Genomic DNA, 27,699 nt, shown 5'->3' with positions numbered 1-27,699 from the left:
GCCAATCGTTTACGGTTGTAGATATATCCACTGCCACTATATTTATTATTTATATGGTTAGGGGCCCCGATTGGCTAAGTGGTCTAGAGCGCTCTTTGTTCCGGATCACTGCCATCTCACCTCTGTCTGCGTGGGTTCGAGTCCATGGCTTGTCTAGCGTGGGTACGTGGGAAAGCCTGCCAGTAGCTTTTCGTGGGTCGGTGGTTCTTCCCTGGGTTTTCCAGGGTTCTTCCTCCACCAGGTATACTGGCCGCCATGTATAGCCTATCTTGTGCTAAAAAATGGCGTTAAACCCTAGAACAACAACAACAACAACAACAACAAATCTATATGGTTCATGTCGCCGCGATCGAGCGCGTTCTTGGACCTCATGTGGCCACAGAGCAGTCACTTCGATCAGCAGGAATAGAATCACCCTCTTCGCCTCGAGCGACATCACGAAATATTTAAAAAAAATACTTTTAACATAGCTTTAACAATTTTAGTCATGTCGCTACCATGTCCACAATGTGGCAGTTTATACTGCTGTCTAGCACTGGGGCATCATGCAGCAGGCATGTAGCATCATGTCCCACCAAGTCACACTATCATGACAGCAGACCGACCAGTCCCAACACTAATCTCTTAATGCCGAGCTCCATGCGAGGCAGCTGCTATTGTCATAAGTCTTTGGCATGACTCGGCCGGGGATCGAACTCGCGACCCCACGCATCTGATCTGGAGCCTTTAACCAGGCCACCAGATCGGTCCACGGAATATGAACAAAGAGTTTCGTTCTTATGGGGGCCTCGAGTGGCCGATTAGTCTAAAGAGCTCACCGTTACGGATCGCTGCCGTCTCACCACTGCCGTCTCACCACTGTCTGCGTGGGTTCGAGTCTCGGATTCGGCCAATGTGAGTATGTGAGAAAGCTTGCCAGAGGCTTCTCGTGGGTCGGTTGTTCTTTCCGGGGTTTTCCTAGGTTCTTGATCCACCATTTATACTGGCCGCCATGTATAGCATATCTTGTGCTGAAAAATGGCGTTAAACCCTACAACAACAACAACAACTTATCGGAAACCTACGGCAACGGTATATAGTATCGATACGGCTGATGACATTGTGGTTGTGTATGTTAACGGAGTTCATGGGACTGCAGAACACTCATTTCGGAATAAGGGATGGGATTTTCCTCTTTGCCTCCAGCAACATCGCGATAGTCACGTGACACAAACACGATCGCTTGCGGTGAAACAAACATGATCGCTTACGAACCAGATAAATAACTAGTGCGCTGCAAGTAATCAGTTGTGTCAGCAACAATTTATCTCATACAAAAGCTCTATAGCAATGTGGCTTTACTTCTTTTGTCCCTATCATAAATACTGGGAAAATGAACACACGAAGTTGAATTAAGATCCAGGAAAGGCTGTGATGTGTACTTTCTGCAATAAGTAATATGAGAAATACGAAAGTGCGCCGTGAACGTTATTCGTTAGTCTTGTTGGTGAAATACAGTTGGTATTGTTTTAGATAATGTTAACGAATAATGCATGTTGAATTAGAAGCTGAACTCGTTTGATTTTAGCAAGATGAGTGAAATGGGGTAGCATGAGTACAAAATTAATTTGTTGGTGGTCAGGCGCGTATGTAAAAAATCCGTGTCGAGGCCTACCTACTTACCGACTTTCCTACCTACCTTTTTTCCTTCCTTCCTTCCTACACACACACACACACACACAGACACGAACGCACGCACGCACATACACACACACACACACATACATACATACATACATACATACATACATACATACATGTACACATACATGTGCGTACATCTATTTCGTAGTTCGAGTTTATCCATTTGAATTATCTTTTGCCAAGATTTCAAGAAAGTATCCATTGAACATGCTAGTTGAATCATGTTACCTAGGAAGGCTTCGTTTTCTGGCTCCAGACAATAATTGTTACGAGTCCATATAAATCAGTGGAAATAAATCTAATATGTGACGTGGAAGGAATCTAATATGATTGTTTTTACGGATCTTTTAGAAAATGTATAGTACTGGATTTATGTCAAGTTGATTATATACAGAACAAAACATTGACTTATGCAAAAAGCACAGTGTCAGTACAATACATAGTTCATACACAATACAGTCATACAGTAATGAATGAATACATGAATGAATAATGTGATAGAAACCTGTTAACACATAAATCCTCGGTCGGAGAGAGAGAGAGAGTATACGTTAGAAATGCATTATTCACATTCTTTAGCTGGGCATTTTACAGTCCTTAATCTTCATTTCTGAGTAATTGTTGTAGTTTATCGAGGACTGGTTTCTGCCAGTACTAAGGATAATATCAGATTTTCTAAGTGAGGGGTATAGAGGACAGATTAAGACAAAATCAATAAATTTCTGTTCTGTTCTGATTATATATTAAACGCATAAAACAAAAATTATTTTGCCGCCCCGAGTCGGTGTTTGACTACAGATACATCGCTTTAAATTTAAGATCATTCGCATTCAAATTAACGCATATTTTATCTCGCGGTAAATTTATAGTCACGGGATATCTAGGTGCAGCACAATCTTGGATTTGCTAAGAACTGCATAGTTCGTCTTGCAAATCACGATCTGGGTTCAGGAGCTTAATACTTATTAGAATATAACAGGACAAGGAGGACCTTTTTTGATGCCTATAACTTCATTTACTTCAATACATATGTCCATCAGTCTTGTTGCTAATCAGACCTTACATATATAGATGGGAACCAAGAGTTACGAGTTAGCGGGGATATAAGTATAGTTTTGCGTGTGTAAGCACGAGTAGATAAATTGTATTTTAGACAGATGAATAGATAATATCAACCATCCATAAATTTAAAGACCTTTCTTAATGAAAATGAAAGAAAAAAGAGATAAAAAAGGGAAAGGGGAAAGTGAAAGACAGTGGAAGAAGTGCATTTGTCAAACATTATTTCTATGTACGAATGAACTTTTCACAAAGATGACCATGTTGTTCATGACGCTGCTATTAATGGTATTAATACATACATAGTTTTCTATTTAATTTAGGCGATAAATGCAATTTTCGAATTTTCGAATAGTAGGACATTCCAAACTAAATTATATTCTTCTTTTAAAATGTTACTTAAGTTACATAATGTGTGTTCAAAATGAGCAGGTCTAGGTATATTCCACCTGCCGGTCTCTATGTGGAATTCCGAACCGGGTCAACACGAATACAAAATTTGGCCACACCTATTTCTTCACATTCCAGCTCGCAGAAAGGTGATAATATAGGGATGCCTTCAAGAATTAGACAGCCTGTCTCTCTAGGATTGGCCGAATAGATTTTTAAATTTCTGTTTATACTAATTACATAAAACTGCTTTTATCTTCAGAAACATCGTATAATTTAACACAGTTCTTTCAAGACAGGCGCCGTTCATCTTTTTTTCGTTAAATATATCACGAAACATCATATCAAGTGCTTGACAAGAAGTGTTTCTTTTATCACCCATTTTGTTCTCGATCATAAATCGAGTGCACTTGCAAACTGCACAGACCCAGATCTGCCGTGGCATAACACGGCGGTAGATCTGGATCATTACAATTTGCTAGGAGTAATCAAATAACAAAACACCATAGACCCTTATCTGCCGGAGACTTTTTGAGGGCACATCATGGTCTATGTTGTTAGCAGTTAAACTTAACTTATAGGCGAGTAAAGACGGTAATTACAGGGGGCCCCGAATGGCCGAGTGGTCTAAAGCGCTCTCCGTTACGGATCACTGCCATCTCACCTCTGTCTGCGTGGGTTCGAGTCTCGGATTCGGCCAATGTGGGTATGTGAGAAAGCTTGCCAGTAGCTTCACGAAGGTCGGTGGTTCTTTCTGGGAATTGCCCGGGTTCTTCCTCCACCATTAATACTGGCCGCCATGTATAGCCTATCGTGTGCTGAAAAATGGCGTTAAACCCTACAACAACAACGGTAATTACAAACGCTTGAACCTGTAATTTAGTATTCTAAGTTGCACGGCTGAAGTTAACGGCTGCCGGCCACATTCATATGAAACAATGTCATTCTGGCAGTTTATTTTTACACCCAGAAAAATTTCTTCAAATATTTTAAGTGAATGCAATCTAATGTGTGACGCTTACAACACCCCAGGCCTCACAGCCTCACACTCTAATGTGTGACGCTGACGAAAACCCCATGCCTCATAGCCTTACGTTATAATGTGTGACGCTTACGAAAACCCTCAGGCCTCACAGCCTTCCACTCTATCGTGTGACTTAAGAACAACTTCAGGTCTCACAGCCTTTCGTTATAATGTGTGACGCTTACGAAAATCCTCAAGCCTCACAGCCTTACACTCTATCGTGTGACTTAAGAACAACTTCAGGTCTCACAGCCTTTCGTTATAATGTGTGACGCTTACGAAAATCTCAGTTCTCACATTCTTAATTCAGACTGGGTAGGGAAAGCTAATAAAATAAATTGATTTCGTGTTTCAGTAAAATATATTAAAACATTTCAACTGCTTTCTCATTTTGAATATTGATGTATGGACCTGAACTGCCCATACGTTCTGTAATTAAATTAAAGTAACTCAAGAAGTATAAATTACATCCAGGTAAGATAATGTATTAACAACCTCAAGAAGTATAAATTACATCCAGGTAAGATAATGAATTAACAACCTCAAGAAGTATAAATTACAACCAGATACGAAAATGTATTAACAACCTCAAGAAGTATTAATTTCACCAAGGAAAGAAAATGTACTGAATACCTCAAGAAGTAAACATTAATTCAAGGTTAGAAAATGTATTAACAACCTCAAGAAGTCTAAATTATAACAAGGAAAGAATATGTATTAACATCCTCTAGAGGTATAAATTACACCGATGAAAGAAAATATATCAACAACTTCAATGCATTAACAACTTCAAGATGAACCCCAGAAGAAAGACGTAGTATTTGGTCATCGACATACTGTCCTAGATATCGTAGCTTTTGTGTCTGCAGTATTGCTTTTTACCTCCCATCTTCTTGAAGACTTGAATAACAGATCTGAACAAGCTTGTATTTTTGAATCTGAAGTGGAAACTATTACAAAAACAGCATAAAGCACCTGGGACTGCTTTCGTATGTACATGTGCGTCGAGGGGTGGAGAAGAAGTGTGTGTGGAGCTTGATTCCAACTTAATTTTGTGAAACGATGATATCTTCAATCAAAATAGAAGTTTGCAGTGTGGAGAAAATTAAGAAGAGTTTACTGTGCTTGATTTCTGACATGGCCATCAGTTTATTTCAGGCATCACGCAAGTGGATGTTGATTAATTCGTGAGAAGGACCTTTTATGCTACGAATGAAAGAAACCATGAATGCAGACGAAGTATTGAACTGCGGTTGCAGAGTTATATGCGTGCCGGACTCAAACCAGAAGTCGGTTTCGAATCCGATAGTTGGATCAGTATTGGTAGAATGACGTGGAATATCATCGAGTAAGGTACCTTGCTCCAATTGTCTTTGCAGGATAAAACTTTTATGCGTCGATATGCCGTGAAAGGCTAGACAAACGAACAAACAAAATGGTGAGTTCTACACAGACAACATTTTCTCTTTTTAATTAAGTTAACAAATCTCAAAGTGTGATTAACCCGTTCCACCTCATTTTATGTTGTTAACGCTTAAAGATTTGTTCAGATCTGAAGCTTAGATTGCTATTTATCGGGAAGTCAAGTTATATGTGATTGATTTATATACATGAGAGTGTAGCTAACGCATGAACTTGTCATACACCTACATTACATAATATACGTGAGAGTGTAGTTAACACACGTGTACTCGTGTGACACCTGCACTACATAATATGCATGAGAGAAAATGTTCAGAAGCACGTACTCGTCTAACACCTACAATACATAATACACACGGGAGTGTTGATGTTGTTATGGGGTTTAACGCCATTTTTCAGCACAGTATAAGCTATATATTGCGGCCATTATCACTGGTGAAAGAAGAACCCGGAGAAGAAAAACTGGAGAAGAATCACCGACCCATGGAAAGCTACTGCCAAGCTTTCTCACATACCCACATTGGCAGAGACAGAGATTCGAACCCACACATACATATATGAGATGGCAATGATATGCACCAGCCGATTTCTATTAACAAGTTCCTCGTTCCTGTTCATTCATCCAACGACTCTCCGGGAGTTGACTTCACGATTTCTGGGTGCAATAAGTTGCTCAACACTTTGTAAATGGTGTCAAAGAAAATAACCATTGTATATCAGAATACTACATGGGTCTGATAGGTTTTTAGTAATTGCATTGTGATAGTCTTACAATAATTCCACGCCTTGTCATTTTGTAAATTGTTAGTGTGTGAGAGATTGGTTTACATTTATGTTGTAGGTCTTCTGATGATTCCCTTTCTTCTTCATCACCACAATTGATTAAATCCAAAGAACCCACGTAGGTGTAACATTGTTATTTATTCCATATACCCGCAAGAGGTATTACACGAGAGTGTAGTTAACACTCACGTACTCGTCTGACACATACAATACATATTATACAGGTGAGTGAAGTTATTACATATGTACTCGTCTAACACATACAATACATAGTATACAGGTAAGTGAAGTTAATAAACATGTACTCGTCTGACACATACAATACATATATTTTAAGTGCTGCCTGCAAATTAGTCAATCAAACACCTCTTTCAGTACTGAGAGAGAAATATACAGATTGACTTTGGATAAAATGTATACTCATATATGTAAGTCACTTTGGAAACAGTATGTGTCGTTACCTTGCACATCCATCAGTACAATAAACAGTTTACAACAAACAGTCATTATTTTGGCTGGTCACGTTTTGTGAGCTATCTCTGAATCGATTATTCACACCATCAGGCTTACCTGACAATCTGAATTTATTGATATTAAAAGCCGTTGATTTCGTTGTTATGCTGTAATGTTGTTATTTTGCGCAGTAGATTTCTTAATTTAACATTTAGTTTTCATTGAACACTGAACCTGCACAATCCATTTCCGCCACCAGATTCTATTGACAATTTATTAGGAGAGTTAAGCAGGCACAGTTAGAAGTATTTTGAATTTAATTATTTCATTAAAACTTTATTACAAGACAAATTATGAATGCTGACACGATCTACCTAAATTATATATATATATATATATATATATATATATATATATATATATATATATATATATATATAGAGAGAGAGAGAGAGAGAGAGAGAGAGAGAGAGAGAGACAAGCAAAGGTTTTATGCTTCAACTAGACTATTTCCATTTTTATGGTTTATTACAAATATAAAATGAATGCAAAGCTTCTATTTAAAAGGTTAAGTAGTGAAACTGATTAAAGCATTCGCCTCAAAGCTCTAAGGTCCGAAGCCTCTACTTTTCGTGCATTTAATAAGGTCATTCTCATTACGATACCGGCTATGCTAATAAGGACATATCAACATGATATCACCTTCTTAAAATTTATCTATAGATCAGTCAGCAAATGTTGAACCTATTTCTTGTGATTTTGCAAGTGTAATGCCAGCAAAAAAGATGAACACACACATAAAAGTGAAGATTTTAATATTTGTAATAATCACATGTCCAATAATTATTCAATAATTGTGGTATCACATTTAATGTTTTGACGACAACGAAAATACCACCAGGATCCTTAAGCATTCATGTTTCTTTATATTCTTTTTTAGTAATACTGTTACAAGACACGACACTTCGTCAGAACAGCTGTACCAAATGCGAAGAACAGAATCGAGAAATATGAATTGATAAATTAAAATAAAATTAAGAAAACTATAATACACTTTTTGAAATATTTTCCATTAAACGGCAAAAATCGAAAGTGGGATACGTATTCTTAATCTAAAATCTTCAATTAAATTTTGTCCCAGTAATTAAAAGTTCTTCAAAAGTAATTGAGCGGATATGACCTGACCTGCCATATGCACATAAGGACAATCCCGTCTTAAAGGTCACCCTTCATAAGTAATCACCTATATCTAACAACCACTTTTTCATTTCAAGCTCTCTAGCACTAACTTATTGTGGAAATTATCTTATATTGAGTCGTCAATTGCCTAAGAATGCTTTTCTTACCAGTACCGTTTGCCTAAGGTCAGCCTTGTTTTGAGTTGGTATTTGAATCACTTCGCCGTCCGGTGTATGGCGAAAATGTTATACACTATGACAAGATATGCCGTCCTGAATCAAGCGACAGATTTTCATTATTTGTCGTGAACATATCGAAAACACAATAAAAATGTGTTTGTGAGACAGAGAGAGAATTATTGCAAGATTCTTTAAGAAAACAAAACGTCTGCGCAGGCACTGACATTGTGAACAAAGCGAGATTGATGGTCGAACTCGTGCGTACGACAAGTTTAGGCAATGGAAGAAAGTAATAAAGTTATCTTGAATCCATCAACTTGTACATAAACACGAAGATCTTATCCAAATGACAAACGCATTCCGAATAAAAGAAATCGAAAAGTAATTAATGTACAAAAGTTACCGATTCGGTACTTTTATTGTGTTCGCTACATTAATATATACCATCAAACACATACTGATGTCATCAGAACGTATTCGATATTAGAAATGTGCAATAAAAATATGAAGTAAGTTATAGTTATATCTACCTTTTAAATCATTGATGACGCCAAACCTTTCTCTGCATTGTCAAACTCTGTCTAATAACCATCAAACCACTCAAGAGCTAAATTCCTGTTTATATTGAAAGCTTTTATGACACTTAAACGTGTTGAATAATCAAATACAGTTTGGGAAATGTATTGAAATCGGACAAGGGCATTATTTGTTAATGACAGACACAAACCCATATTATTGATAAGTATTCCCCAATTATGCGTTACTTGTACTTTTTAATTTGTCAACTTTTGGGCCCATTTACTTATTTGCACAATTTTAAGCGATAACCAAAAAAGCTTTGTTGCTTTAAAATTTTCCTTTCTTGTACACATGTGTTAAAACGATTATTGATTTTTCCAAACAAGAAGAGTTTCTCGAACCCGTTAAACAGACAGGAAAGGCGATTAGGTTACCACTGTGTCCTCCTGTCGATATGTTGTTGTTGTTGTTGGGTTTAACGCCATTTTTCAGCACACCATTGACTATATATGGCGGCCAGTATTAATGGTGGAAGAAGAACCCGGGAAAACCCAGAAAGAACCACCGACCCACGAGAAGCTACTGGCAAGCTTTCTCACATACCCACATTGGCCGAATCCGAGACTCGAACCCACACAGACATAGGTGAGATGGCAGTGATCCGTAATGGAGAGAGCTTTAGACTACTCGGCCACTCGCCCCCCCCCCCCCCCCCGTCGATTTGAAAAGGATTAATATGTTGTTACAATTTGTAATCATGGCCATGAGGGATTCTTGTTGGAACTGAATAATTTGTTATATATTACATATGATATGCGTCAACTGAGGCGACAAACAAACATGACACTACAGATGCATGCACACTACAGTTAAACTGAGCTCACAATCGTGTACCTTGTTACCCCACAAAAAAGGTCACAACTTTGTACTTTGTACGTATTATTCAATGTGATCAGATAATAAGATCAGATAATAAGAAATAATGAACTGCTTTGTGATAAATATAGAAACGTCATTAAACGTTGTCTGTGTTTGGAACCTTATACCAAATATTGACCCAGGTTAACGGCAAAACGACCAAAGCCGAGTCATCCTAATGGCTTAACTGGCTTTAAATTAGCAGAAGTGTAGAACAAGTACAATGTTATAGAACTGTAAAATTATGCGACTTATCAATGACATAAAGCTTAGTTTATTAGCTCCATAATTTGTTTCTCTCGTTGTACCTTCAATCAACCACATTCCAATGCTTTGTCTATTCAACAGCTACATTCGCATATCCACGATCTGTCGTTTTTCCATGTTCCGTACTTTACTTCAACTCAAACATTACTCCATATCAGCTGTGATGCCTACGCTTATTGACACAAGTTGTCACAACGTTTTGAATTGTACGCGATATTAAGTTTGAAATATTGGAGCATTAGTGGTGTTTTGTTTTCTTCATTGAAACGATCTACCGAAATACTCATATTAGAAATACTAACTAGTAATTAATCCGACCTACGTATCGGTGTCAGAGTAATATTTTTTATCTACAGCAATTCGTCTCTATTAGTTCCATTAAATAAACGTTAAGCCTCTTTTCAAAATCTGAAGATATGATATAAAGACAATGAACTGCAATATATCAATTTCGCTAATCAATGCAAGCAGGGGCTAGTCACAAAAACCATGCAGGCTTTAGTCAACCACAGCAATGAAACCAGCAATGATTCCATATCGATGCTAAGAATGCTGAAATAGACGGTATTACAGTCAATTACAGCAATGAAACCAGCAGCTAATTCATGTAGCAAAAAATTAGAACTGATTCAATATCGATGCTAAGGATGCTGAAATATACGGTATTACAGTCATTCACAGCAATGAAACCAGCAGCTAATTCATGTAGCAAGGAATTAGAACTGATTCATTATCGATGCTAAGGATGCTGAAATAGACGGTATTATAGTCAATCACAGCAATGAAGCCAGCAGCTAATTCATGTAGCAAGAAATTAGAACTGATTCAATATCGATGCTAAGGATGCTGAAACATACGGTATTACAGTCAGTCACAGCAATGAAATCAGCAACTAATTCTTGTTGCAAGGAATTAGAACTGATCCCATATCGATGCTAAGAATGCTGAAATATACGGTATTACAGTCAATCACAGCAATAAAACCAGCAGCTAATTCATGTTGCAAGGAATTAGAACTGATTCCATATCGATGCTAAGGATGATGAAATATACGATATTACAGTCAATCACAGCAATGAAATCAGCAGCTAATTCATGTTGCAAGGAATTAGAACTGATTCAATATCGATGCTAAGGATGCTGAAATATACGGTATTACAGTCAATCACAGCAATGAAATCAGCAGCTAATTCATGTTGCAAGGAATTAGAACTGATCCCATATCGATGCTAAGAATGCTGAAATATACGGTATTACAGTCAATCACAGCAATGAAATCAGCAGCTAATTCATGTTGCAAGGAATTAGAACTGATTCATCATCGATGCTAAGAATGCTGAAATAGACGGTATTACAGTCAATCACAGCAATGAAGCCAGCAGCTAATTCATGTAGCAAGAAATTAGAACTGATTCAATATCAATGCTAAGGATGCTGAAATATACGGTTTTAAATAATGAATATACCATTCAGCTTATATATTACTGTACTATACCATTCAGGCATTGTCAGTTGGATATGTGTAGACATTTTCAGTAAATGCAATCGAGACTTTAACTGCATGATCTGAAACTACATGATATGGAACTGTATGACGTGGAACACCTGCGGCAACTTGACAGCAGTATTACCTGTCTAAGGGCTGCATGCAAGATGAAATACTAAAAGTTAGACATCATCTGTACTTGTAAGTGGAGACAATCACATTAAGCTGCCCATAGAAGGGAGATAATAAGATTTAAAATTACTTACATGAACCACTGCAAGAGAATGTAGTTGTGACCATATAATAAGAGGCTAGAATTTTATATAAGAATGTTCTTTTTGATCTTGAGGTATGTTACAATTTTTATTTTAAACTAGAGACGTCTGAAAAGCTTCTCGATGTATTTTCGTATCACGCAAAAATTAAATTTGCAATAGGCCGTGATCCATGAGCTATGCTTAGTTATAGCAAAACTTTTGTTAATTTCTAGTTGTTGTTCTTGATGTTGCAGGGTTTAACGCCATTTTTCAGCACAATATAGGCTATACATGGTGGCCAGTATTAATGGTGGAGGAAGAATCCGGGAAACCCACCGGAAAGAACCACCTACCCACGAGAAGCTACTGGCAAATTTTCTCACATACATTGGCCGAAGCCAAGACTCGAACCTACGCAGACAGAGGTGAGACGGCAGCGATCCGTAACGTTTGGTGAGCACTTTAGACCTCTCGGGGCCCACTGTTAAATTTTAGTAGTATATTTATTTCATGAGTAACCAGTCTTGTAATAAATTTCAGTGACAGACTTTTTCAAGTAAAAATTTCACACTTTTTACAGTCGTCACCTTTTCAAAACTTTCAAAGAAAATTTAATAAGATAGGTGCGTAATCAGATAGATACAGTAACATATTTTTTAATGAAGATCCTGAATAGAGATTTTTGAAAAAAAAATCATATCTTGCCCTAGCATACTTAAAGAGACAAATAAAGCGTAAATGCAAATTGTTTACAATCACAATACGTTTCCAACTTACTATAGAGAAATCATAAATGAAAGGTATGACAATCTCCATTATATATTTAAAAATTCATTAAGTACATTCGTACTAAAGAAAATGGCATTCAGAGTGATAAATCTGAGCACAACAAACTCTCCCATAAGGAGGGGAAGCACAATGCACTGGCCCCATAAAGAGCTGGAGGAGCTGCAGTTCTATATCGCCAAGCAATTTTTTAAAGGAGCTACTGTGACCAGTGGTTAGCATGATGAATAGCAACATAAATGGCGAGGGTTCGAATCCTACCATTAGATTAGCCCAAGTCGTCTACCGTGGTGGTAATTTGTCAGGACACTGTACTCTAAATGCTCCAGCCCTAAATAAACTATTTGTGCTGCCGTGCCATGTAACACACACCAAACAAATCATCGACACCCATTCATGGCAAAGGGAAATGCAGTATGGTCTGTGTAGCCGACACTCCATTAATAAATAGCTCTATCAAGGAACAGTATTGACATTTCGAATTCCCTCAGTTTTATAGGATACTGGCTGTGTTAACAGGTTCGATAAAAAGCCATTAATAATAGGGCATGTATGAATCCAGCAGATAAGATTGATATATCTGTTCCACGCTATGATGGTCAACTTAAAATAATTATAATTAACACAAGGAAGCTTAAAAGAAATCAGATTGATGAGCAGCCATCCCATTATATTGCAGTACATAATATCGTATCATGCATTTTAAATCACATGTTTTTAATATAAAATCAATACGTACGTGACATTTAACGGTGCTTTTGACAGTTATGGTGCCATTAAATGGAACAACTTGTGACATTTACTGTCGATCCTGCAATTGTAAATGTAACAAATTATGACAATTACTGTTGAGCAAGTACTACTTTATTGGTGAATGTCATATTAAACACAGCGTGCTTACTTAAGGGATGGTTATTAAAACTCTTTTCACATTGTGACATTTACCGAAAATTGTTCTTACCATATCACAGTTAAATGTCTTTTATGACATTTACGGACGATGTACTAGTACATAATTACCAGTGAAATGCAATTGACTTCAAACAAATGGTCCGGTACTAGTGTAGGCAAGTTCTCTTCGCGGACAATTTTGTACAAGTCATCGTCTTCAAGAATGAAATAAATTTAACTGATAATTACACTTACACGAACTACTTAGTTACCGTATTGTTCGCTTTGTGCATCTAGGGTGCATTTCGCATTGTCCTATCAAGATATTGCGACTTTGATCCGAAAACTCGAATGCACCTAACTTTACCTTCATTTTAATCCACCATCAAGTGTAAACACGATGGGAATAAGTCAGTATATTATAAATGCGATATAGTATTTTAGATTTTAAATATATATGTTCTTATCTTAAATTTAATTGAATACTTTTGATTTTGGTGAGACAATTCCAGTGTTAATCTTCTGTGGCATAGGTACAGACTTTGCCTTCTATACCATGGATTTAAATATAAACTGAGAGAGAGAGAGAGAGAGAGGGAGAGCAAGTGTCTACCTGTTTACACGTTAGGTGTTTGATCTGCTTATATATTTTTGAATGAAGCAATTTACATAACAATAAGCCGATGGACCATAATACCATGTACCATATCTCAGTTTATCATCTTCCTGTTTATTGATCATTTAATCGCCTATTCTCCGTACTTATTACAAAGTGTCGTGAAACGTTGATTGTCCAAGGCAAACGGTAAACGGCAATTTGGTATTAAGATTTACATTCTCTTCACTTGCTTGACAATGTGTCCTAAGAAAAATGAATAAAGATTCATCGCCTCAACTACCAATTGTAATGAAATACCATGAAACTTCCACAGCAATTACAATCCATTTAAATAGACTATGGAAAGACACAATGCTCGATAGATACAGGACTCTGAAATATGATGTTTAGACTCATTTCAAGCACATGGTGCTTTACAGTCATTCAAAGGGTTCAATATGAGCCCCCATCAATTATCTCGATGAATAAATACGAGGTAATATGAGTGTTATAAACTATTTGGTTCATCCTGAGTTCAGGTATTCGAATAAATACATATGATGACACATCGAAATACCAACTAAAGAGAGATAACATCAAATAAAGAATAAAGAACATATCATAACTCCTTGAATTTTCTTGGGCAAAATACAAAAAAATATATGTCCATGGTTACTCCACTCACTCACCCTCCACTATCTCTGTTTCAAAAACCTGATTCTGGCGTGTGAATTCATTAATTGAATTTGAACAGTGGTGTATGACTGTGAATGTTACCTAATTCGAAAATGTCCAAAAGCACAAACTCTCAGTGGAATTAGTGAAAGAAACTAAATGTAACTGTTCGAATATCAAGTAACTAGTTTCACGAATGGAATCAACTCTGATCACAGAAAAAGTCGATTAATGGTATTTGAAGTGTTTCATTTAATCAAAAAGTGTAATGCTAGATTATATTTATTGATCAGAAGTAATGCTTTGGGATTTAAGTTTAGATCTTTGTAGATGATGAGGAGGGGCATGTAATGTCTATAATTTCTATGAGGCCATCGTCACTTGAACTCATGGACAAAAATAATACGATACAGACGTTTAATTATTTTTGATCCGTCGCATTTAAAGAAGTCAAATTATTCAAAATTTGTTTGGATCAAATATCCACAGGAAGCTTATGTCGTGATGCAAAAATACTTCTAATGTAATACTGTTGCCACCAAATGCATTGCATATCCCAAATGATTTTAAAAATTTAAACGGGAAGAAGAAGCCCAGCAAATATTTTAAATTCACTAGAAATTTTAGTTTTCAACATTGTCCGAATTTCTTTGCACTACGTTCTTAATCGGATAAAAGAAGGAAAGCTTATTCACAGCTAACGGAATAGGTTATTCCTTATCGATTGACACTTCACAACATTGCATCGTATACAAGTTCCATTTAATAACGATCACTTCAAACGAAAGAAACCTTCCTGTGAGTAGTATAGAAAGGTAAATGATGTGGTTCGCCTAAAATATTAAGTCAATGGTGACGACAAATGTTAGCACTTTTTAATATTCAAACAATGAGGTGAAAAAATTGTCCCTAAAGCCAAAGTGTGTATGTGTGATTTGGATTTTTAACGTAGCTTTAACAATTTTTCAGTCATATCGCTACGATGTCTGCAGTGTGGCAGTTTATAGTGATGTCTAGCACTGGGGCATCGTGCCGCAGATATGTAGCATGATGTCCCACCCAGTCACATTATCCTGATACCAGGCCGACCAGTCTTAACACTAACCTCTTAATGTCAAGCGAGGCAGCTGTAGGTACCATTTTTGTAAGTCTTTGGTATGACTCGGCCGGGGATCGAACCCACGACCTCACGCATCAAAGGTGGACGCTCTAACCACTAGGCCACCGGAGCGGTCCCTAAAGCTAAAGAAAACCCTTTGAACGTGTGCCACGAGTCTTCACCTCCAGCTGAAACACCTTGTAAATGTAACTATAAATGTTAGGTACAAAGTCTATTATATATTTCTACTTCAGTCAAGATGCTATTCAGTACATTATTAATTTGTTAAATGTAGATGTTATGTTGTAACACGATAATATTCTCTAAGTGGCAATAATAAAAGGTTCCAGATTTAGTTTCTTTGCATGCATGTTGTATCATTTTCAAGCGGGTAAGACAAGACATGATTTTGCCAATATGATCCCCGAATATGATATAATATAATATAATATAATATAATATAATATAATATAATCGGCTAAATATAAATCCTTTCTTCCTGAGCATTAGTTCTTTAATCGATAGACTTTATCTGGAAAGGACCAGTCCTATTCAAATACAGAGAGCACAAAACAAAATTACTGCAAAGCAACGTATGGATCAAAAACACAAAGAGTGACTGGAGTGAATCAAATTCTGTTAGAAAGTCCAATACTTAATATCGCCAGATAAAACAAAAACATTCAAGGTCAATAGCGGGAAAAAAGCTCAAGCTATATTGTCCCCAGAATCAAATGTATCCCGATGAATACTATTGAAGAATAAATTCGTCATCCTGAATTACGTCACACAGTCCTGGGGTTTTCATCTTATTTTAATGAAAGATTATGTTCCATAAGTGACTGATATTCAGAACTGCCATTATATTTTACATATTAGACGAACGTACAGGAAGAAGAGATCTTATAAAACATACACATGGTTTGAGCTCTGTGACACTTATCAATGCATTCGTATTTCGTAGGTCTATCTTCTTTTTATACATGTAAAATGGACCAGTTCGAAAAGTAGGTAACAACCTAATATCGCTAATGAAATTTACAAGATCAAGACTCTTGTTCAGATTGCCCTTAGAATTTTCAATACCAATTCGAATACAATGAACAAATGTCTCAGCAGAAACTCTGTGTGTGTGTGTGTGTGTGTGTGTGTGTGTGTGTGTGTAGTCGTGTCTTATCGTGTGTATTTCCATACTCAGGTAATAATATGCCTTACAAAAAATAACTCTTGTGGATTATTGTTTCAGAAAATAATATTTGCGTCATTACCATGAAAAAAAATATGACCATTCAACATGTACAAACCTCCACATTTTGATCATAACACCAAGTCATGACCATTAAAGGCGTACAAGACCTGCACATTTTGATCATATCAAACACCAAGTCATGACTGTGAAAGGTGTACAAACCCCCACATTTTGATCATATCAAACACCAAGTCATGACTGTGAAAGGTGTACAAACCTCCACATTTTGATCATATCAAACACCAAGTCATGACTCTTCAAGGTGTATAAACCTCCACATTTTGATCATATCAAACACCAATTCATGACTCTTCAAGATGTATAAACCTCCACATTTTGATCACATAAAACACCAAGTCATGACTCTTCTAGGTGCATAAGGCCTCCACACTATTGATCATATCAAACACCAAGTCATGACCATTCAAAATGTACAAGGTCTCCACATTTTGATCATATCAAACACCAAGTCATGACTCTGAAAGGTGTACAAACCTCCAGTTTGATCATATCCAACACCAAGTCATGACTCTTCGAGGTGTAGAAACTTCCACATTTTGATCATATCAAACACCAAGTCATGACTATTCAAGGTGTACAAACCTCCACATTTTGATCATATCAAACACCAAGTCATGACTGTTCAAGATGTACAAACCTCCCCATTTTTATCATATCAAACACCAAATAAGGACTATTCGAGGTGTACAAGGCCTACACATTTTGATCATATCAAACACCAAATCATATCCTTTCAAGGTATAAAAGACCTCCACATTTTGATCATATCAAAGACCAAGTCATGCCCATTAAAGGTGTACAAGACCTCCACTTTATGATCATATCAAACGCCAAGTCATGACCGTTCAAGGTGTACAAGGCCTCAACATTTTGAACATATCAAACACCAAGTCATGACCATTCAAAGTGTACAAGACCTCCACACATTGATCATATCCAACACCAAATCATGACTCTTCAAGGTATACAAAGCCTCCACACTCTAATCATATCAAACACCAAGTCGTGACCTTTCAAGATGTACAAGGCCTCCACATTTTGATCATATCAAACACCAAGTCATGACCATTCAAAGCGTATAAAGCCTCCACATTTTGATCATATCAAACACCAAGTCATGACTGTGAAAGGTGTACAAACCTCCACATTTTGATCATATCAAACACCAAGTCATGACTCTTCAAGGTGTATAAACCTCCACATTTTGATCATATCAAACACCAAGTCATGACCATTCAAGGTGTACAAGGCCTCCACATTTTGATCATATCAAACACCAAGTCATGACTCTTCAAGGTGTACAAACCTCCACATTTTGATCATATCAAACACCAAGTCATGACTCTTCAAGGTGTACAAACCTCCACATTTTGATCATATCAAACACCAAGTCATGACTCTTCAAGGTGTACAAACCTCCACATTTTGATCATATCAAACACCAAGTCATGACTCTTCAAGGTGTACAAACCTCCACATTTTGATCATATTAAACACCAAGTCATGACTCTTCAAGGTGTACAAACCTCCACATTTTGATCATATCAAACACCAAGTCATGACCATACAAGGTGTACAAACCTCCACATTTGTGTCATATTAAACACCAAACTATGACCATTCCATGCGTATGGACTTCACCATCAGGCATCGGTTATACACAATCAGAAGACAAAAATCGTCAAGCTGGATCAGTACACATTAAAGTAAACATTAGCTTACATTTTTTGGTTTCTTCAAGTCCAAAATTTTCTACCGGCGTATCTGACATAAAATTTTAATCCGTTTTCTCATTTCTTTTAGTTTTTCATTATACAGTATTCTTCCTAAATTATATTCAAGTAGTTGGCGTTTTGCACAATCCTTGATAATCGGATGTCAGCATACACGCAAAATGTTTCCAATCGGAAGTCATTGAAAAGCATTTCGGCTTGATCAGGTGCTAAACCCTTGCATGAACTCAATGTTTGCAAATGAAATAGACGCCGATCTATATTCACATCACGAATTTTTCGTAACATATCCAGACTGTTTAGTCTCCATTGCAAGTATATATCAGAATAACAACAGCTATCAGAAGTATGCATGTAAATAATAAATAAAGAAAAAGCATTTACTCCGGCTCTTAAACACTGCTTATATGCGTCATTGGAAATTACCTTGAAATTCAAAGCATGCACATGAATGGCATTAAAGATCACGTTAATACGAATATTTGGTACCTATATACAGCTGTCATTAAAAGGGCCAGAATGTATGTTCATACGGTATTGGCATACCATTGATGAAAACCGAGACATATAATTTTCCTTAAATGGAGAGAGAGAGAGAGAGAGAGAGAGAGAGAGAGAGAGAGAGAAAGGCAGACAGAGACAGAGAACGTGTGAAGTGTAAATCTTACCGTATGCCATTTGTGTTGTATTTATATTTTCCAGATTTTTTAAAACTATATTCAGTCGCCGAGGCAGTATCCTTATCCAGGTTTTAAGACAAACTACTACATTTAGGATTATGAAGCTCCATGCCTCCTTGGAGGAACATCCACTCTCACGTAGAATTAAACAATAATCTCCAACGGCAAGGTGGATCGTGCAGGTAATAAAGAGTAAGCATTGATCGCCTGATACTACGTATACCCAGTGCGAATGCCTGCAAAAATATAGTTTGTTTTAGTGAGTGTATTGTCAGACTATGTAGGACAAAGAAAAACTTCGAACATTCGCCAGCAGACTGGTTATTACATTTATTTTTGTTAATTATGAAGTGCAGCCTTCTTCGTTTGGATTGTGTATACCATTCATAAATAAAACAGATTCTCATTATACACTACATTTAGCATTACTTTGCAAGAGCAAAGTGTAAGCAAAATTTTGAACTAGGTATTACTTCCTATCCACACCAAGTAGGTATACGTTGGATATCACTAGTTAGAACTGAGATACATAAATGATGGTTGGAAAAGCAATAACAATAAACAAATGTAATAGAAATAAATTAACCATTCTGAAGATCAGTGTAAATGGTAGGTGACTGAAAGCCCAATAGAGAACATCCGCCAAAGCCATACCCTAGGTAAACGTAAACTTTATATCACCCCATTAAATATTTGGACCGATGAAAACAGATTACAATTTTTGTTCTACAGTTGGATTTGTTTTCATCCATATTCAGTATTTAGTTACAAGTTATTTCAGTCGATTGAGAAATTTGGTCGAAGCTAGAAAAAGAGCAAATACCGTAACAGAAAAAATATTCCAGATTTTCCTCAGCATTTCCGCATGCACAAAGCTGAGTTTGATGAAGATTTACCCGAAAGGGAGCATATTTGAAAGAACTAAATACGCGCCTTAATTTGGTATTCATGATATTGAATGTCTCGGTTCAAAATTCAAAATAATCGTGTAGTTTTGAAGATTGGTTGGATGTTAATTTTATAAACCACTTGTTCATAGGAAGGGGTTCAGTTTCGTCGGGAGTATAGTTTCGAAGAGAAATAGCAGAAAGGCAAAAGTTCAAAGTTTTAATCGGGACTATGTGAATTCGTCAACCGACTGTTTTTTGAGTGTAATGGTCTTGATGTTATAAAATGGTCCGTCAGGTGTTTTGATTCCTAATCACGGCATCATTATTGCACATAAAATACCAGATTTTTTCAGTCGTTTAATGACTTAAATTGTATTTCTACATTCATAACCTAATTTAACACATTACTGTAAAAAATTGATTCCCTTAAACCACAAATTCAAATGAATCAAACCAAGTGAAGACCGCCATTACTACAAGAATTTCTGGTATTGCGAAATCAGTAGGAACGTATTTATTCCTTCAAATAACTGAATTTTGAGGCATTAGTCATAAACACAATCCTGAAAAAGTGCAGTATTTTGATTTAGAAAAAAATCTAAAGTTTGAAAGGCATTTAATGACCATTTTCCTGACTTTTGGAGCTTTATTTGAATATCACAGATTAGAAGATACTGAGAATTTTAACAGTGGAGTGTGTATAATTCCCCAAGTAAAGCAAATCAACAATGTAAATGAACCTTTTGAAGACTGATACTGTTATGCATTTTTTCCGTTGTAAGGAGTAGGGATAAATTTCAATCAATAACATATGACAAAATCTTTAAATGTTGTAACAGTACTGTCATATAATACATAATAAGAGCTATACAATGATATAAGTACATGCTAATGAGGTGCCAACCGAAGTAATTTATGGTCATTTATCATGTGAATACGATTATTCGAATCAAAAGTTTATTGAATATTCCTACTGATTTTCCTACCAACAGAGACATTTTCTCCAGTTTAAATTTAGCTTTGGTTTAATTTTCTTTAATATCTGATACTCTGACATAAATGCTTTGACGGTATAAGATAAAGTTTTCCAGCTTTAGTTTCAGTTTTGTTACAAATTTGTATACATGAGCACTGAAGGACTGTTTAAACGGCATTACACCAAAATGCAAACGGATGGCATTTATCTCCAAGGTACGTTTTTGGCTAATAACTGATTTGTTATCTATAAGTACCGTATTTTGCCTAATAACGATTTTTATCTCCAAGTACCATATTTCGGCTAATAACTATTATTTATCTCCAAGTTCCGTATTTTGGCTAATAACTGATACAGTTAGTTTACTGTTAATGACGATCAAAAGACTACTATAAACGTGTCATCATTGCCGTTAGCATCAAGTCTTTTGCAGAAATATTGAGGTTTGTTACTTGCCTTACATTTTTAAAAACGTTTCAGAATTTAACATTGATAGATGATTTATATTTCAGTCACAAGGCATTTTCCAGACTTAACAATGGAAAGTTTCCCTTCAATTGCTAGTTGTTTCACGTTGGACTGCGTTTCTTTTGTGTGAATTGACCATTTATGACTTTTGTTACCTGTATTGACCATACATTGAAAATTGATAGAATTCTGTGACCTGTAATAACATAAAACCTCCTAAATTATTATATTTAGGGTCAATATTAGAATATCCTGAATGACGATCTTGTCTAAGGTATCGTTAACACAAAAGTCATTGTTGCTGAAACGATGATATTGAACCTGTCTTTATAAGTTCAGATGATTTTAAAATGTTAAATACAGACTTTATCCGGAATCTGTTATAAAACAATGCATTTGTATGTGTTCTGCTTAAAGCGTCATGTCTAAAACACAGTTAAGTCAAATTGGTATATTGCAAATAAACAACTACAATGGAATAAACTGCTTGAAATAGAAGCTCACTTTCGTCATTGTTTGAAGAAAATCGATCAGTTTAAAAAGAAGTAAGGAATGACAGCCTTCTTGTTTGTCAATTATAATGTCCAAAACGTACCACTTACGTTCACTCCTTATACCACAAGACAGCAAATGTCATTGGGTGTCAAATATTATACAAAGTGTCCAACGTAACAAATGGCATTGGGTGTCACTTTTCATATATCTGGACATCATAATACTAGATGACAAGTGTCACCTTGCACGCATCTGGATATCCTAATGCCAAATGACCAGTGTCACTCTGCGTGCATCATGATATCGTAATACTAGATGACCAGTGTCACCTTGCATGTAACTAGATATTTTAATGTTAGAAGTCCAGTATAATCTTGAATGCATCTGGATTGTATAAGGCTGGCTGATCAGTGTCACAATGCATTCATAATAATGCCAGATGACCAGTGTCAGTTGCATGCAGCTCTATATCCTAATGGCAGATAACCAGTGTTACCATGCACGTAGCTACATATGGTAAAGCTTCATGACAAGTATCAACATAAATGCATCGGGATATCGTAATATTAGATGACCGGTGTCAGCTTGCACGTATCTGGATACCGTAATACTTGATGACCGGTGTCACCTTGCACTCATCTGGATATTGTAAACACAGATGACCAGTTTCACTTTGGATACAGCTTTGCTTTATATCCAGATCAGAACAAACATGTGAATATTCATGATGTCAGCTCGGCTAACAAGAATGGCCAGAAAAAATTTAATCCAAAAGTGCGACACTGCATTCAATAAACGCGTTTGACTATTGAGGGTCTTGATTTGATTACTAACGACAGCCAAGCAGCATGTTGTAACCTTGACCTGTATCCTAAGCTGCAAACGTAACATGATAACCAAGTGAATATGGATAAAACAAATTGATGTATCTAACCAGATATTTGAAAGGAACATACTTTCTCAGAACGTCCGTCTTTGCGTATTGGTTATCATTGTTAAACACATGGTCATACATCTCATATTTTATCAATATATATGAGATTGATACCAATAATAAAAGGTAGAACATTAGTTTTCGTTTTTTTATTTCTTTGATTTTAGGCGACATTCTTGACAGATTATACGGTTTATCTCATCAACTGAAATTTATGAAACGAGTCGAGCAAAAGGTTGAACTTATTTGAAAAGTTTCATGAAATCAATTTGAAATGAGTGCAAATGTCAGTTTCTATTTATATCAATACGAGAAAGACCGATTTTATTTGACAATAGTGTAGAAAAATGACTGAAGTACATTAGACTTTCCCTTGCATGATATTATAACATCATATATGAATACATATGATATGGGTATATTAATGCAGATAGTAGTCACATGCTAATATGTTTATCTTAGGGTCTAATGCAGGGGTGGGCAAACTACAGCCCGCGGGCCGCATGCGGCCCGCCAAGGGCTTTCATGCGGCCCGCCAAGGGTTTTCATGCGGCCTAGAAACAAGTCATCATTCGCACTGACTCTGTTTATGTTACTCTGTTTATCAAATACATGTGCTTCTTTTGAAGTTTAAGTTTAAGTTTTCAAATATTAACAACATATTAACAACTGAAAATTAATTATGATGTTATTTAGAAAAACCGTTTGTTTTAGCTATTTCAAATATTAATTATTTTACTTAATGAACTATGCGGCCCGCGACAAGGTGTATATTTGTGTATGCGGCACATGCACTGGAAAGTCTGCCCACCTCTGGTCTAATGGATATGCGTCTATGTCAACGAATCCATTTTAATATGTTTAAGTAAAGGTGTGCACGCGTAAATGTTTACGTAATTGGAAGGAAAGATTAGAAAGAAAAAGTATAAATTGGACTAAAACTTCGTACAAATTTACATCAGTTATACTAGGAAATATTTAAATCGTTTATTTCAATGCCATTCCAAGCATGTGTCTTTTTCTTCCTGTCTTGGCTTAGTCACCTCTCTTAACGTTACTTACGAGACGTTATTTACGGTGGAGTTCACTCAAGAGTGTCTTAGTTTTCTTAACAGCTTGAATACCTGTATTGTGAATCTCGCATTTCTTTGCTGATAATTTGAATTCCTCAAGTACCATACTGTCATAATGTCTATACAGTGATGTAGGTGGTTTTTTTCTGCCAATTGGTTTGGAACGTATTGTTACTTAATTCATTCCTATGCTAATTATTAAAATCATCATTCCAATAGTTATATATACTGTAATTTTAATTACCAGAGACACATTGGCTTTGACAGACACTGAATATTCCATGACGGATTAATAAAGATGAGTTTTGCAGTACTCATTCCCGGTGTCATGTAACTGTATGAGGGATTTTTCAATGGTCATCATATAACCCGGAGTTAGTAACCACCTCAGGTCACTACCCTTATCTGAAAATGTGATAGGAATAAGTAGGTCACTACCTTTGTCTGAAAATGTGATAGGAATAAGTAGGTCACTACCTTTGTCTGAAAATGTGATAGGAATAAGTAGGTCACTACCTTTGTCTGAAAATGTGATAGGAATAAGTAGGCCACTACCTCTATCTGAAAATGTGATAGGAATAAGTAGATGCATTAAAGGTGCAATAGATTAATACCATTTTTAATAATGTTTCTTTCCTACATGACTTAGATATATGTAGATTCGATTTAAAAGTATTTCACTGAGATACAGAAGTGATAAATAATGCCCAGTGTCGACCTATGGGTTTTGGCACCCTGGGCACACTATGACTTTGGTGCCCTCTCCATAGAGAACAAAAATTCACATCCGTCTAATTTAGCGCCCTTTAAAGCTTATCTAAGTCTTGGAAATCTCCGCTTTTTTATTTTATATTAAATTGAAGATTTGCAGGATAAATGTTTATATTTTATTAATTTATACTCAATAGATAAGACAAACCCTCTAGGAGGTATAGTGTTATAGTCGTTATCCACTTGTATACTTTATTTAAAGGATTCACTTTCAATAAAATAAAGACCTATATTTACAAATTATTATCTTCTTCTTATTTACCAAGGGTCCGAAGTAGTCATAAATTATTGAACATCAAATCTTCTTATCATTGTACGTGTTGAACTCAAATAGTTTGATATCAAGTGTACCTTTTTGCACTTGTCTTAAAAATACCTGTTTACACGTATTTGATAATCAGTCTGACGTAACATCAAACATATTACTGCGTCTTATCTTTCAACGTTCATGAAGGTCTATTATAATTTCATGAGCGATGACCATATTGATGTTGACAGGCTTGAATAGAATATGAAAAGGCACGCGATTTGATATATGCAGTCATTTTAAATATGCAGTAAAGGATTTAACCTAGCATATTTAGTGCTTAAGAGTCATTCAAAGAACTGCAAACTTGCACCAGTACATTTTCTGAATGAATACACACAGGATAACATAAACTTGAGAGCGTCATACGCTATTAAATCCAACTAGAAGTTCAAGAATTACAGACTTTAGGAAATATCTTAGCCAGAGATGGACGGAAATAAAATGATGAACAATTAAAATCTAGCACGAGTCCTCAGCAATAAGATTACCAAAGATAATAAATATTTGATGATGGATATCCACTCCCGCCCTCAGTCCTTCAACACGTTGCTTGTTATAGACGCAGGCTAACACAAGTTTGAAAAACCATACAGTAAAGAAATCAGGAAACAGAAGAAACTATGTTTCAAAAGATTATCGATTTAATCAATATTGTGTATATGACTGTGTTGGTGTTGTGTTTTGTGGTTTAACGCCATTTTTCAGCACACGATAGGCTATGCATGGCGGCCAGTATTAATGGGAGGAAGAACCCGGGAAAACCCGGAAAAAACCACCGACCCACGAGAAGCTACTGGCAAGCTTTCTCACATACCCACATTGGCCGAATCTGAGACTCGAACCGACGCAGACAGAGATGAGATGGCAGTGATCCGTAACGGAGAGCGCTTTAGACCACTCGGCCACTCGGGGCCCTGTATATGACTGTAAGTATTACCTAATTAAGTAATGCCTGAAAATCATTAACCCATATTAGATAATACCATTCAGCAACGGAACATATGTGTTTTTGCATTTAGTCTTCGTCCGCAATACAAGATCGTTTCATTTGATAGTGGCTCAGAACAAACTCGATTACAGCTTGTTATGTATATTTGATTTAATTATATCTGATTTAATATATATTTATTTCAATTTAATTGTTTATCAGTTTTATTTGTTTTAATTATTTATTATTACAGGCTATTGTAATGTAAATTTATTTTCTAGAGATGATACTTTCTTCAGAAATAGTTTGACCTTGACTTTTAGTTTAAAACAGCAGGTGATGGTCTAAATCCTGGCCTTGATTCAAAATTTGTAGCATCCACGTAAATAAGTTATATATTTTTTTAAAATGATTGGTTGTTGTCGAGGTCATGATGGGACTTCGTCTTTAAGATGTAAACAATTTTTATTTTGTTTTAATTTCTCAGAGTAAAATGATTGGTTTTCGTCAGGGTCACACCGAGTGTACGTGACCTTTAACAAGTACGTAGTTTCTATAAGCTTCTAGAAGTCGATCACGTGACCCCTTGTTTACGTTTACAATACGATATAACTTATGTTTTGGAGATTTTATCTCAGTTGCAACTGAGCTTTTTCTTACACTAGAAGTATGTTGTGCTGTTTGGAGTTATTTCAAATTACTTGGATAATGTGTGAGTGTGTGTGTGTATGTGTGTGTGTGTGTGTATGTGATTTGGATTTTTAATGTAGCTTTAGCAATTTTTCAACCATATCGCTACAATGTCTGCAGTGTGTCAGTTTATAGTGATGTCAATCACTGGGGTATCATGCCGCGGACATGTAGCATGATGGCCCACCCAGTCACATTATCCTGACACCAGGCCGACCAGTCCTAACACTAACCTCTTAATGCTGAGTGCCAAGGTAGCAACATTTTTGTAAGTCTTTGGTATGACTCGGCCTGAACCCACCAACTCCCGCATCCGAGGCGGACGCTCTAACAACTAGGCCACCGGAGCGGTTCAGAATAATGTGACTGGGTGGGGCAGCATGCTATATGTCTGCGGCACAGTGCCCCAGTACTAGACATCACCATAAACTGCTACACGGCATACATTGTAGCGATATGATTAAAATTGCGAAAGCTACAATAAAAATCCCAAAACAGACATGCATTATATCTGAGATGAAATTCTCGTGATTAACAAATAGATTGTAAAATATTTTTATTTTATTTAGCGAATAATTTTGTTAAGAAAAAATATTAAACTAATTAGGCTTCTTCTGAATGATGCATTTTCAGGTATCTATAGAACAACTCCAGAAAAATAAAGCTTGATACAACGGTTTAACTGTTAAATCAGTCGCAAGGAAACCTGTTGAGACCTCCATCACCCATTTTAAGGGCAGCTTTAGTCGTCATGTAAAATGTTATTTAATGTCGTTTCTGTTATGTTCAATGAATCAGATGTAAAAGTTTCAA

General features: G+C 36.2%; 1 protein-coding gene across 3 annotated transcripts in view; it reads right to left on the bottom strand.

The window, feature by feature from the left end:
• LOC149795505 (uncharacterized) overlaps nucleotides 1–27,699 on the bottom strand; it is an 87,645-nt gene that overhangs the window by 58,361 nt on the left and 1,585 nt on the right. For 2 of the 3 annotated variants that reach the window (XR_016422123.1, XM_089964103.1), the window contains exons 2-3: nucleotides 19,340–19,587; nucleotides 13,145–13,216 (exon numbers count right to left, since the gene is read on the bottom strand). The gene's annotated coding sequence lies outside the window, so the exon portion shown is untranslated. The remainder of the gene's footprint in view (nucleotides 1–13,144; nucleotides 13,217–19,339; nucleotides 19,588–27,699) is intronic. The other variant, XM_089964104.1, reaches the window with a different exon arrangement.

Source organism: Sinohyriopsis cumingii, chromosome 7, assembly GCF_028554795.1.
Source record: "Sinohyriopsis cumingii isolate HCF-2022 chromosome 7, ASM2855479v2, whole genome shotgun sequence".
Lineage (NCBI taxonomy): Eukaryota > Metazoa > Mollusca > Bivalvia > Unionida > Unionidae > Sinohyriopsis > Sinohyriopsis cumingii.
This window is presented reverse-complemented; position numbering and strand designations above follow the sequence as displayed.